Source organism: Frieseomelitta varia, unplaced genomic scaffold (genome assembly GCF_011392965.1).
Source record: "Frieseomelitta varia isolate USP_RPSP 00005682 unplaced genomic scaffold, Fvar_1.2 scaffold_445, whole genome shotgun sequence".
NCBI classification, from domain to species: domain Eukaryota; kingdom Metazoa; phylum Arthropoda; class Insecta; order Hymenoptera; family Apidae; genus Frieseomelitta; species Frieseomelitta varia.
The window spans coordinates 23685-37375 of NW_025110196.1; positions in this window are offsets into that span (position 1 = coordinate 23685).

Below are 13691 nucleotides of genomic sequence, written 5' to 3' on the forward strand. Positions count from 1 at the left end.
ATGGTTCAACAAACTTTCCGCGATATTAGTTATCTAGTTAGCTTGCACCTTTGTATGTACATATGTATGTACCCTTGCACGCGCGGGAATTCTTTTTCCTTTTTTGCAAATGTAACAGCGACGACGGGTGCGTGACCCAAAGTATGCGATTACTGAGCTGGCGCGAAACTCGGATCAATTTGAAATATAACCTCCTCGTTATTAATAAAATTTGCATTTACAAGGGCGAGAAAGTGTCACGACACGACACGCGGGACGAAAGACCGTCTCGGCACAGTTAACTAGAATTTCCATGATTACGCTCGCAATCCGTAACTAACGATTCTAAAGACACCGTTGTATTGCAAATTTTTTTCCTTACCTTATTATAACGTCGACATTTCCCAATTTAACGATAAAGAAGAAAAATAAAGTAAGCATAAGGGATGTACGCGTATCCTTTCCCAATTTAATTTTAAAAATAGAAGACAGAAATTTGTTTGAATTATTTTTGAAAAAATATAAAATGTATCTGTTTTCATCCACGTTTAAGCAAACAAATTTAGAAACAAATTTCGTGTCTAATCACTCGTCCCTAACTCGTCTTCTAGACGAGGTTGACGCGTAGCCGTAGCAGTAGAATTCTCCGAGTGAACGTAAAGCCCGTCCAACTCGTAGGGGTTTGATTACTCGTTATCGAGGTAACTCTACCGTCGTCTGGCATCTGATAAAGGCTCGCGAGTAATTATTAATCATAGACCGGGCAGTATAACGATCCATCCGAGTCTTATCTCGGTGTCGAGTGATGTATGCAAGTGGCCGAGGCCCTGTGCGCGCCACGATAGAAAGGGATGTGGTGGTGCACACCCGTTGACCGAGCCGCTGGTATTCGTGGTCGTCGCGTTGCTGGTTGCTACTTGGTCGGTGGGGTTACAATACTTCACCAAGATAACAACTAATAATCGATAGTGGCATTGCCAGGTACGCAGCCAGGTACATGTACATAAGTACGGTCTCGAAAAGACCTTACACCCCTTCCTGTTTCACCCCCTTGTGCAAGTTGCATCGGCGGGTAGTCTTACCTTTTAGCCTCCCACTAACCACCCAATGGCTGCATGCAAGACGCTCGTAGGTCAAAGGTTGCTCGGTTAACTACTTCGTAAATTATCGTAAGATTAACAGTTACTTTGTTCGCGTTCGAACGGTTTAGCAATGCGTGCATCTTGTGTCTTCTTTTACTTTTGCAAAAGAGGATAGTTGCAAAAATAACGATAGCGCAATCGACCGAATGGGATGATTGATTTTCCCCCCGTTCGCAAGAACGAGTTGGATTCGTAAAATGAGTTGGATGTTTTTTTTTTTATGCTTTGCTTTGGAAAAAATATTCTGTTAGCTCGCTAGAAAGTTTCCTCGTTGGTTTCCAATTCGGTGTTTGCCTTACGATACATGATCAAATATACCGATAACTTCACGAACGCAAATAATATCTGAAAGTCGATATTATTTCGGCACGTTATTTTATTTTAAAACAAAGGCGCAGAAATTGTGTTGATCACGTATTTCCGGAGTTTGAAAAGTTTAATTTCCGATCGAGAGAAAAATCGCATTTCAACCGACGGATCGTGTCGTCATCGCGTACTTTGTATTTTGCATTTATTTATAAAAAAGCGCAATTATAATTTTACGAGAAACGTACATCGGTTAAATAAATTTTAATCGTTCTAACGATCGTAAATACAACAGGGAACGATTGTATTGTAGATCCGACAAAGGAACTTATTAGTAGCATGAATTTATAACGTCTATCGATTACAAACGTTTATAAATAATTGACGCGACTCGCTGCTTTTCACACAAGTGTTTGATTTATCAGAAAAAATCATCGTAGATGAAGAGCGTACTCCCTCCCTGACATAATCGTGTCGGTGGTCGTGAATGTAGGCTGAGAGAACAATTATCGCTTGTTGCACGTTGCAACGATCGTACGATAAAACGAAAACGCGGGACAGAGAATATTCACAGATCGCCAACTCGAACGGCGAAAGCATTAGGCGGCAAAAGATAATGCATTACAATCGAACGCACGCAATAATCCCTATCGCCTCTGGTCGATCGGCAATAAAATGTAAAATTTATAACGGCAATTATCTCGTGTCGTGTATCTAGGTGACGCGTTTGCGAGATCCAACTTCTTTCCACTCCCTCGCAACCCTGCTGTGTTTTATGGATGAAACCCTCGGTCACTGGCCAACCGTTCAATAATTAATACATCGGCGACAGTGTGTCGTTGCTAGGTGATTAACACGCCTTGCTTTTGTCGAAGTCATACTACTGTGCTTCGCGTATCATTTTTCTTTTATGTCGCACGATGGAAAATTTAACGACGATCCTTTTTCTAGAATGTTTGATTGTCTTTCTTTCCGTGATCGAGAGAAAATTGTTAAACGAAAATTACGCGAAAACGCTTGACGAAGGGAAGAGAAAGCTTTTCGACGAAGTCGCACTTGTATTCGGCGTTTTTAAACGATTAATAATATTCGACGTATCAGCAACTTTCAGCAGTAAGGCCGTTGTGTACTCCGAATGATAATTACTAAATACTTACGATACTCCTCGAAACGCCGTTATCGTTATTGTACCAAACGAACAGTGGTACGAACGCGATACGAACTTCCCGACTCTATCTGTATCGTACAAACGATGATAATGAACTGCGCTTAGGAGGGTAATCGTAATATTCGTACGCCTTCCAAATGCCGTCCTTTCGAGTTTCATGCTCTAAGAACGTTGAACATCGTCCGGGGTCCCGTGGGGTGGTTCTACTTTACGATCCGGTTGTCCGCGTACTTTGCAGTCGGCACAAAGGACTACGCCACCTCGTTACGAAGGAACCAGTTAGAATAAACTGTGATTAGGAAGATAGTTATGACGTTTTGTATTATAATTCTGCGAGGGTAAAGTCTCTCTCTTTCTCCTCTTCACTTTCTCTCTCGGCTTTCTCCCTTTCGTTTTGTCATTTGTTTCTCCCTTTCGCCTCTGTCTTTCCGTCTCCTTTCCCCTCCTTGTCGCGTTCTCTCCTCGTCCCGAAAGGGTTGTTCCCAAGTACGACGCAGGACTATCGCACGTTACGCACGTTACGCACGTGAGATTTTAGAAATTCGTAGATTTACTTCTCGATGCAATCGATACGCGTTCTCGGCGCCTTCTTGCTTGCGTCGGATATTAACCACTTGCGCTGGCAGCTGGTTCGCGGACCATAACGAGTGACCAAACCGTATACAATAATTCCTTTTTGAATTGATTTCTTTTTGAACTCGTCGGTACGATATCACTGGATAGAAACTATTAAGTAATAAATTTATTACTTGTTTTGCCTATTTTTTTTTATTTAAATACATAATTTTAGTTATTATAACATGTATTATGCTGTAATATATAATAGATAATATGTTATAACATAACCTATGTTATGCCTAATATAACCTATATTCTAGTTGAATACATTGACACTTAGTGCGTTTATTGTTAAATTATATTACAGATTAAAGTTGTATTAACTTTCAAATAAAATAAAATTTACTTGTATGTATCCTTAATCACTTGCGCTGACAATTGATTGCGAACCATAACGAGTGACCAAACCATATACAATAATTCGTCGATTTCCTTTTGAACTCGTCGGTACGATATCACTGGATAGAAATTATTGAAGCGTAATAAATTTATTATTTTGTTTCTCTCAAATATATAATTTTACTTATTATAACATGTTATGCTGTAATATATAATATATAATATGTTATAACATAACCTATATTCTAGTTAAACACATTGACATTTAGTGTGTTTATTGTTAAATTATACTACAGATTAAAACTGTATTAACTTTTAAAGAAAGTAAAATTTTCTACAGTGTCAGAAACAGATACTACTTATAAGTATCCGTAACCACTTGCGCTGGCAACTGATTGCGGACCATAACGAGTGACCGAACCGTCCACAATAATTCGTCGCTTTCTTTTTGAACTCGTTGGTACGCTGGATAGAAATGATTAATAAGCAACAAATTTATTACTTGTTTTGGCCGGGAAAATATACTTAAAACTGAGAAAATATTACAATAAACAATTCTCGACGTGCATGGCACAAAAGGTTAAATACATACTCGCGTGATTGGTTTTCGCTGATGTGGTTTCACGTAGTAGAGGTTTCAAGAGCGACATTACGTGAAAATTAGTTCGAAACAGTTAGGTTTCTGCAATAAAATTCCCGTCGAGTCAGAATTTTCGACAAGACAGAGAATGGTGGTTGACGATTCGATCAAAGGGGGAAAAACTCGTGAGAAACCCGGGCAGGGAAATGGGAAACCTTGAGAGCTAGCCCGTATTTGATTGTTTAATTAGCAAGATGACCGGCCCTCGGTTCGGACCGCGTCGCGTCGCGTCGCGTCGGTGTGTTTCTCCTTCGAGACACAGGAGATTCGAAGGAGAACTCCCTCTTAGAGACAGAGAGGACACAGTGGGAAGAAACAAGTACTCACGCGACGGGCGAGATGGAAGAGGGTCGCGCGCAAGGAAGTCGAAGAAGCGGAAGGAGTTGGACTTACGGTCAGATCGGAGGGAAAGAGAGAGTAGGACAGAGACAAACAAGAGGGCGAGCACGGGAGACCAGAAGTGAATGTGTCCTCCTTCCATGGAGAGAGAGATACAGTCTGAGGAGAGAACTCCGAGAGAGAACGGGGCAGGCTGGATTTCTGGTGTATAGGGGTATTAATCCCTGCCCTCAATTACCCTTTGTCTTGGGCGCAGCTTGGTCCACTTGTTAAGACACCGCCACTGTTTGTCTTGAGGAGCAGGTAAGGGAGCGGTCGCGGAGGTTTGGGGGCTGTTTCGGTCGGTGCTTTACATACGTCCGTAAACCGGAGACGAACTGCTACCGGGAAGGACTACTGATCGTTGCGGTCTTGCCTCTGTTCTTGATAGAAGTTTCCTAGCAAAGTTCCCTGCATCGCGACCGCCTTGGGGAGCCTCCTCCTCGTTCTGCCTTGATATGCGTCTCTGCATTAAATCGATTTCGCCTGCCAAGCAATCGTCTCTTGGCCATCTCCTTCTAACCGTTCCACCAGTTCGTTCAATATTTTCTAAAAGCGACACTCTTCGATACTAATCAGGATCTTGAATTTTCCTTTCGACTGGACTGGAATTATTGTGCTTCTTCTCAATCGATAATTACAGAGGCTGCACCATTGGCAAGGTTTCGATCGAAATCGGGAATATCGAAACCTTCTGAACGAGGAAAGTCAAAGAGTCGGATGGCTCGGTGATGCGAGCGGAAAGAGCGCGAGAGACGCGTGGGGAGGGGGCGGTCGTGCAAATCCCGTGTAAACATTTGCAATGGATTTGCGAGCTATTCAAACGGTTAAATTCTCTTAAGAATTTAGTTTATACAGGGGCGGTGTGCCACAGGCGGCACCCTCCTTTCGCTACCCTACGTCACTCTCTATATAGAACGTCGGCGGTTCTTCCTTACCCCAAACTACGCGCGACGCGGTCCTTCTTCCTCTCTCTCTCTCTCTCTCTCTCTCTCTCTTTCTCCTTCTCTTTTTACCGACAGCCGTCTCTGTCCCTCTATCTGCCAGTTTCTCTCCCTCGGTTCTCTTACCCTTTGTATTTCTAACAATTGATATTCTTCACAGTGTAAAGAAACGGACGGAGCTCCCTTGCCCCGTCACTCTCCTCCGTCGACCTGATGTCGAACAAATAATACGAGCGGAAAATCTGAGGAAATCACCGCCGAGGATAAATCCCACCACCCACTTTTACCGGCGTACTAACAGGCCTCTTTTGCTTTTCGCACCATGCTCCATTCGTTCTCTCTTTCCTCTCTTTAACTTCACTTTAACCTCCGTTTCTTTGTATCCACCGTCAAACACTTTAATTCTTTCATCGACTTTTGCACTTTTACACTCTGTTACTCTCGACTACTGTAACTAATACAGGCGACATTCGATCGCCGAAATTTGCATTTTTCCAACTTGCATCGATTCTCAATTTCATACTCGGTCGTTTGTTTCGACAAATTTTACATTGGCCGAGCAGAGTGTTTCCTTTGTATAAATAGTCAAGGATCGACGGCGATGCGAAACGTCGATATTTCGCATATTTGGGAGAGGGACACGGTGCCAATGAGAAATTAAAGTCGACGATCAGGCCGGGGATGGAACGCCCTTTCCCCAGAGTCAAAGTTGAACTACGTACGCCGAAAGGAATATGGCTTATTCGCGTGTTGCCAAAAGTTTCCTGGCGGCAGCTCGCCGTTGCATGTCCCGACATTAATAATTACTTTACAACCGATTCTTCCTTTCGTATTTTATTACATTTTTCAGGGGCCACCACGGTGGCCCCCGGGCCGTGCGTACGTGATCACCTTTTGCTTTGCGTTTAATATTCCTCGAGTTACGATCCGTCTTTCTTTTTCTGTTTGCCCGCCGGGCGAAGTTTGTTGTAATATTTAACGGCGAGCCTGCACGCACAAACAAAGCGGACTTACACGTATTTGCACTCTGTCGTTACAGGCTTTCAATATAAACTCGGGAGAATCAAGCGTATCGTGAAATATTAACGCAAGTGTATTCGTTTAATTTCAAACGAACCGTGAAGTAAACACTAGAACGCTAGGTTGTAATTTTCTATAAAAGCAACAAGACCTGGTTGGTTCGTTTGGTTAATCTCTCGAAGAAAATTCACTATCAATTCGCAACGAAGCTGAATTTACTTGATCTTCAGACGAATATTTGCTATTTCGCCAAACTTTTCGGTATTTCCCTCGAAAGAAATTTGCCGAACGACAGAGAGAAGAACATGATCTTCGAAAGTACGATTAAAATGTGACGAAGAGCACGCTGTACAGAGCGTCCGGCGTGTGCCTCGTGCAAACATTACGACTTTCCATTTTCTTCGCTTACTTACCGAAGATTTCGATTCGAACGGTAAAGTAACAGTTTAGTTTAGTTTGAAGTAATGGGGCAAAGTTTTCGCTGCCCATTTGTAGTCTGAGCGTACTTATGTCGTTAGGAAGATCATACGATTACGTCGCCGTGCATGCACCAAGCCTTGTCCAATCAATATCAGTATGAATTCCGCGGGCAATCGTGTGCAACTGTTTCTAGTGTCGCAGTTGCACGACAAGGGGCGCAATGCGGTGCTCGATTGCATCGTTTGGATTAAAGTACGATCGGCGGGTCACGATATACCACGATCAACTGATCGATGAAGGCCGGAACGTGACGGCCATCGTCTGAGAAACCGAACCTCGAGGAAACGTGGCTCGTTACGTGCCGTCGTACGCGATTCCTCCACCTATCGATATGTCTGTCTTCGCCTCTCTTCTTCTCTGCCTTGCATTCTCAACATTTTTCACCGAACACGTTACATTCGTCCGATCGATCGAACCGTTTGCACGAAACCCATGTTGTAAACGTCGAAAAAAGGTGCTGCTCCAACACTCGTCTAGTAATTTATCGTCTTCTGATGCGGTGGGAAATGTTAGACTGTTGCCTTCCAGGAAATTGATTTCGAATTGCAAGATATTTACAACGTTTCAATGTTTCGAGATAAGAATAAGATTCCTTTAGGAACACGGTCTTCTCGAGGTCTTGGTTTTTCTTGTATCCACTTTTTCTGAACTTGACAGACTCCTTTTTAACCACTTGCGCTGGCAACTGATCGCGGACCATAACGAGTGACCAAACCGTATACAATAATTCCTTTTTGAACTGATTTCTTTTTGAAATCATCGTCGGTACGATATCACTGAATAGAAACTATTAAGTAATAAATTTATTACTTGTTTTGCCTATTTTCTTTTATTTAAATATATAATTTTAGTTATTATAACATGTTATGCTGTAATATATAATAGATAATATGTTATAACATAACCTATGTTATGGCTAATATAACATATATTCTAGTTGAATACATTGACATTTAGTGTGTTTATTGTTAAATTATATTACAGATTAAAGTTGTATTAACTTTCAAATAAAATAAAATTTTCTACAGTGTCAGGAAACGACATTACTTGTAGGTATCCTTAATCACTTGCGCTGGCAATTGATTGCGGACCATAACGAGTGACCAAACCGCATACAATAATTCGTTGCTTTCTTTTTGAATTCGTCTGGATAGAAATTATGGAGAAGTAATAAATTTATTACTTGTTTTTCCCATTTTCTTTTACTTAAATATATAATTTTACTTATTATAACATGTTATGTTATAATATATAATGTTATAACATAACCTATGTTATGCCTAATATAACCAGTTAAATACATTAACATTTAGTGTGTTTATTGTTAAATTATATTACAGATAAAAGCTGTATTAACTTTTAAATAAAATAAAATTTACTTGTATGTATCCTGAATCACTTGCGCTGGCAATTGATTGCGGACCATAACGAGTGACCAAACCATATACAATAATTCGTCGATTTCCTTTTGAACTCGTCGATACGGTATCACTGGATAGAAATTATTGAGAAGTAATAAATTTATTATTTGTTTTGCCTATTTTGTCTTACTTAAATATACTTATAAATCTGAGAAAATATTACAATTTTGGAACAAAAAGTTCTCGACGTGCGTGGCACGTTATTCCAGCGCAAGGGGTTAATCACAGACTACCAGTTTTGATACAATTAATTTTGATACTTTAATTTAAACGTGTGAAAAAAGAATTTTGCCTCGCATCGATCGGAGATAGATTGACAGATAGTTTCTGTTCAGTGGATAATTATGCCGCCTCGGAGAAATGTTCAACTGTGAAAGTGTATCGTAATGAGTGTATCGTGACACGATACAGCGGTTATCGACATGAACTTTGCACTTTGTTTCATGCACGTGGTTCCGGCTTTCGGAATAATCTGTACCGTAAATTGCATTCATATTTCGTAGCGATCGTGTAGCAGGAGTGTACAAGAATCGCCGGCCGATATGAGAAAAAACTTGCATTAAAAATAACAGGTTACAGAGTGACGTACAACAAAAGATTACTTCCTATACGGTGGAGCTGGTTTCCTTTAATAAATTCTGGTATCGCGATCAGATAAGACACATTGTAGAACCTGCCCCAGGTATAAAATTCAGTTCACGGCATAAATCTCTTCCTTTCTCGTGAATTCTTTGTTTAAGCGAATCTGGTCTAGGTTTTTTCCCCGTTCGTTTAATTTTTCAATTGCACGTCGATTGCGAGAAACACGCTGGAACGACCGACGATTGAAACGTAAAATTTCCATCGAAGACGTTAAAGTGGAAGAAATAGAATAACTTTATACACAAGCTTTTATTTGTACATTTTACGTAAAAACTATTTGAATCACTAAAAATACGCTGTTTGTACACATCTGTAAAATTTCCAGCAAAAATCGTGAAACTGATCAGTTTGACCATTTTGGTTGTTCTAATTCTAATTCTTAATGTTCGCGTTTTCATTTTGGAATGTTGCGCATTTATCGTGGACATAATCAGTCGTCAGATTAAATGATCACTGCTACACGTTTCTACGATTTCCTTTTAAATTTCTTTAAAATTTTACGTCTCACTTGCCTCAATCTTTCGTTCCGAGGCTGATAATTAGCGTCTAATGGATCAGAGATAGAATTCAAAGTTTGAGCAGTTACGGCTATTTAATATCAAAGATCGAGATCACGGTGCCTCCAGATAGAAATCTTGTATTAAACAGAGAGGAAGGAAGCGCCAAAAGTGACAAAATCTTCAATTCGAGGAAAGTTTCGACACGGCGTGAAAGTTTGACAAAAAGAATCTCGAATATATTGCCACGCGATTAGTTTCGTGTAACCACAGGAAGTTTCTTCGATGACAGATACAAATTTTACACGATGTTTGCGAAAAATGCGTAAGATCGCGCGAGGAGTCGACGCACACGAGTTTCAAGTTTCTCTCGAATTCGTTGGTGGACAGACACTGTCGAAAATTCAGTAAAAAGCGGCGAGACTCCGCGAGCTTGCGAACGAGACTCGGTATCCATCCGATGGCGACGCACAGCGGCAACTTTCGCAAACTGCGTCACTGTTCGAAGCTCGTCGTCGTCGTCGTCGTCGTCGTCGTCGTCGACCGCGGCGCGGTTGAAGCAACCGAGTGCCTGATCCCCTGAAAATGCGTATTGGTGCTGATGGTTGCGGCTCCGGAGGTGGAGGCAACGTAGATTCGGAGGAGGTGGAGAACCGCGAGTACCTCGCCAGCACACTTTACGATACGTCGAATGACTAATACGTTGAAACAATAGGCTGTCGTCGGCTGCCCGATGGGACTGATGGCTGAGAAGGGACGTAGGGATGGGACGGTGTAGCGTGGCGTGGCGTGGCGTGGTGTGGTGGCAGCCAGTCGACGAGGTTGGGGGATTCCAATGCACCACTTAAGCGTTTCTATATCCGTGGCTTCGGGCGCCTATACGTACTTCCGAGCTTTTATCGCGGCTGGCTTCTGCTGCTGCCACTGGCTCTGCCGCTGGGTGTTGCGTCGGATGCTGCCAACACGACGAGATGAGCCGTTAGCATTACGATCATTATTAATGACGTAATTGTTACAAGGAAGTCAACTTTTCCATCGTTCCCCGTCATTACGCGTCGTTACGCGTCGTTCTCCCATCGTTGCCTCGTTATCGCATCGAGGCATAATAGGGCACTCTAACTTGCCGAGCCATCTGTTCCCCTCCCCTTCCTCCTTCAGCACGCGCGGTTTCTTTCTTTTTCTTTTTTTTTTTTTTTTTTTTAAGTCGCGAGCGGCGGTGCCGATATTCAACGCGGCCGTGTTTGGTTAACACGGTGCCTTTTTAACGCCCTGAACATCGAATCCCAGTCATTGAAAACCAATTGCACGATTTGTCGGCTGGGGTGGCATCCGATTGTGCGCTTTGAACAGCCACCGGCTTGGAATTGGGAATGCTTGCACACTACCGGAGAGAAACTTTTTCATTTCCCCCCCCCCTCGATAATTAGTATCCGCTAATTAGCGTTGTCTGTTGATGCGGTGAATTCGCATCCCTCCCTCTGATTTTCTTTCTCGGCTCCTTTCCGCGCTTCCTTCCCTTCCCATCCCTCCGTCCCTCTGCTCTCGCTTCTTCTCTCTTTTCGTACCTTGTTCGCGCTCGTTGTCTTTTTTCTTTTTCCTTTTCTCTCTCTCTCTCTCTCTCTCTCTCTCTCTTTCTTTTTTTTTCGACGTTTCCCCGTCGAATTCCACGCGGAGCAAGATCGAGCCTCGTCAAAGGATGTTGCCTCGCGTAACATAATACACGCGTTTCCACCTGGCTGAAGGTGCTCCTGTAGTTTGATAAAGTCAAAGTTCAAAGTCCGCGGGTGTGTGTGTGTGTGTGTGTGTGGGGTGTGAGAATCGCGGGGTGGGTGGAAAACGCGCGAGGGGGGGAGGGAGGGGGGGAAAGGGCGGGGGGAGAGATGGTCGATCCCAGCCGACGGTGATTGCTTCTCCCCCAGCCTGCCTTAAAATTGACGTCATATTCGTTATCCTTTCGACCCTTCTTCCACGCCATCCTCACGTCTCCCGTGCCTCTGCCTGTGGGCATCTCTTTCTGCATGCGTATAAGCTTACATCAACCCTTCTCCACATGGCCACACCCAGTTTCAGAGGCAGAGTACCTCGAAGCCGGGATTTACTTGGCTGCAAATAAAAAACCCTTCCTTTGGTGCTGTTTTTTGGTGTTTCATTCCGTTTGAAATTTCTTCCTTTCCTCCGTTCCGTTCTTTCCCTTCAACCGGAGGTGCGGGGAAAGTCGGCGGACGTCAATGCTGCAAATTGATTAAATCCGCACGCGCGAGGAAAAATTACGAATTCCTGATTATTGACGCTTTTTGTTCTTCGATTCGATCCCTCTTTGTTGCAGTCGCGGGGGCTCGCTTTCTCGCTCGAGACGATTTCGAATTTTTTCGACTCGTTAAACTGGAACGGAACGAAACGAAATGAAGGAAAGAAAGAAAGAAAGAAAAATTAATATTATGTCTTGTCGTACATTTCTCTTCGTGACATTTGAAACAATCGAAGGAGGAGGGGGGGGGGAAGAGGGAGTGACGTTCGATCAGCAGGGATGAAACAAATCGCCGAAATGGCAGAGCCGGTTGGGTTTCGTTGGTTGATCGAAGGCACCGCAATAATTCCCGAGATAGAGAGAAGGAAAGAGAGAAGAAGGCTTTGCAAACGGAACGCTGGCCATCCCTTACCACGACGCCGAACGACTCCCTTCTGAAAGAGCTTCCATCCCGGGAGAGAGCTTCCATTACTAATCCATGCAAAAACCAGAATATCTTTATCCCTCTGCATGCTGAGGACGTATTTCCGGAATAAATTCCATTGGCTCTGCGAGATCTCTCTCTGTCTCTCTCTCTCTCTCTCTCGGTCCTTTATATTTTTCAGAACCTATTAATTTATTTCATTCGCTTAATGCATATTCAATTTGCGATCTCGTTAACTTCATCGACCTATCGGAACGATTCTGCATGAAACGACACTCCATAAATTTCGCGCGCCATAAACTCCCTGCGCGCGCTTCTAAACTGTTAATTCGCCTCTCTGCAAACGTTTCTTTCCCTCGCGAATTGTTGTCCCTGATTTCCGTGACGCCGTTTCAATTTTTACAAATTTTTCGAGCGTCACGTCCCGGAATAACGCTCCTCGAAACTGAGAAATGCGAGCTTCGAGGAATCGGCTCATCCTTGATCGAGCGACTGACAAACGTAATTGCACGTAAAGAGCGACGCGCCAATGTGTCGCAGTTGCACGAGAACCGACGAGAACCGAAACCTTCAAAGCGAAACGAATAATTCCAAACGGCGGGAGGGGCGGGGGGGGGGGGGGGGGGAGAGGAGGAGTAATGATATTAGGAAAATTTCGGATGGCGAAGACCGGTGAAACGAAAGGTTGCGACTCTGGAAACGCGTGTGTCGTTAAAGCAGCGGGCAAGAGGCGCCGAAAGGGTTGAAGCTCGAGGAGAGACAGCCAAGGGGAGAAGATAGAGGAGGGTGGGATAGACTGGAGGCAGCGGTCAGGGGGACTCCGCGGGGTGGGAGGTGGGGAGAAGGTGGAATACGAATATGAGAATTAAAGCCGTCGAAGGAATTAAAGCGTATAACCGTGGCTCGGATCTCTGGAGTTGTGTCCGTCCATCCGTCCGTCCGTCCGTCGGTCTACCTCCCCAGAATCTCCTCCGTTTATCCGTCTGTATTCCTGTCAGGGAATCTGAGCTTCTCTCTGCAGACACCTATCGGCTCAGCCACTTTCTCTCTCTCTCTCTCTCTCTCTCTCTCTTTCTTTCTCTTTCGCTCTCTCCTTCGCCCGCACGCCGCCGTCCTTGCAAAAATTATTCGCCGGAGAAAATTACATCACTCTTTGTTCGAGTGGAACGCGGAGGAAATTAAAACGCTTTCCTAACGGGAGGATAAGCAATCGGGTAATTGCTTCGTATCGAGAGCCTCGCGTCTCTTTTCTTTCCTCCTCTCCACCTTCCCCCCCCCCCCGGTCTTCTACGTTAAAAGCTGATACCTTTGAAACGGAGGAGAGATCGGTTTAAATATGGAGAAAATTCGCGAAACTCGAGATACGTTGAAAAATTTCGAACGAAGATCGTCGAGAAACTGCGAAAGGGATCGAGCAGAGCGGATGCTTGAAGACCGATCGAAAC